Source organism: Mesocricetus auratus, unplaced genomic scaffold, assembly GCF_017639785.1.
Source record: "Mesocricetus auratus isolate SY011 unplaced genomic scaffold, BCM_Maur_2.0 Super-Scaffold_100020, whole genome shotgun sequence".
In the NCBI taxonomy this organism is placed as follows: Eukaryota; Metazoa; Chordata; class Mammalia; order Rodentia; family Cricetidae; genus Mesocricetus; species Mesocricetus auratus.
In genome coordinates, this window is record NW_024429201.1 from 13,261,047 (window position 1) to 13,261,979 (window position 933).

The following is a 933-nucleotide window of genomic DNA, read 5'->3' on the forward strand; positions in this document are numbered from 1 at the left end:
AACCTTTTCCCAGTTTCTATTGGAGAGTTTATATTCATTGACTGATAATAAAATCTGAAAGTTTTTGCTATGTTGTATAATATTTGTTGACTTTATATTCCAGTTTTTCTTCATCTCAATAGTCCCTTTTACATATGTAAAAATAAAATCCTAGTTTAGAGATACAAATCCTTACTGTATTGTTTTTCTTCAAGGAAAAAAACTTTCACAAATTATAATAATATCATCAATTTAAAATATAGTATTTAAATCTTTTCTTTGCTCGTATTTAGTTTATGTTATATGCATAATAATTTTCTACACGGTTTAGTAATGGAAATGTATTGTTTGGATGTCATTTATCATTTAACCATATTTCCACATTCATTTTGTTTGTTCCTTACCGTACATGTGTGTAGTGTATATGTTAGAGCATGTTTGCTTCTGTGTGCTCATGTGCATAAGGGTGGGCATGCATATATTTGTACTTGTGTGTAGAGGCCTAAGGACAATCAATACAGGATATCTTCTTCTATTACTCACCACCTTAATGTTCGAATGGAGTCACCTTGCTAAATGGCTAGACTCCTCTTCCTCTGTCCTGGTGCTATAATTTACATGTCAATGAAGTTACATTTGCATGGCTCTTGGGACTCTGAACTCAGGTACTCATGCTTGTGCAGCAGATACTTTATGCATTGAGACATATCCCCAAATTTTAGTGTTTTCTGTAACATGTATGAATATCTTAGAAAATATTTAGTTTCTACTTGAATGGTCAATTTTCCTGTTGGTCTATTTTTCCCTGATCCAATTTCACACATTTTATGACTATAACATTACAGTTTGTCTTGATAAACATTAAAATTGGTTGAGAAGTTGCAAAATGCCTTGATTATAATTTGCATTGAATTTTGTGATTAGCTTGATAGTTGATTTTGTGATTAGTTGTTT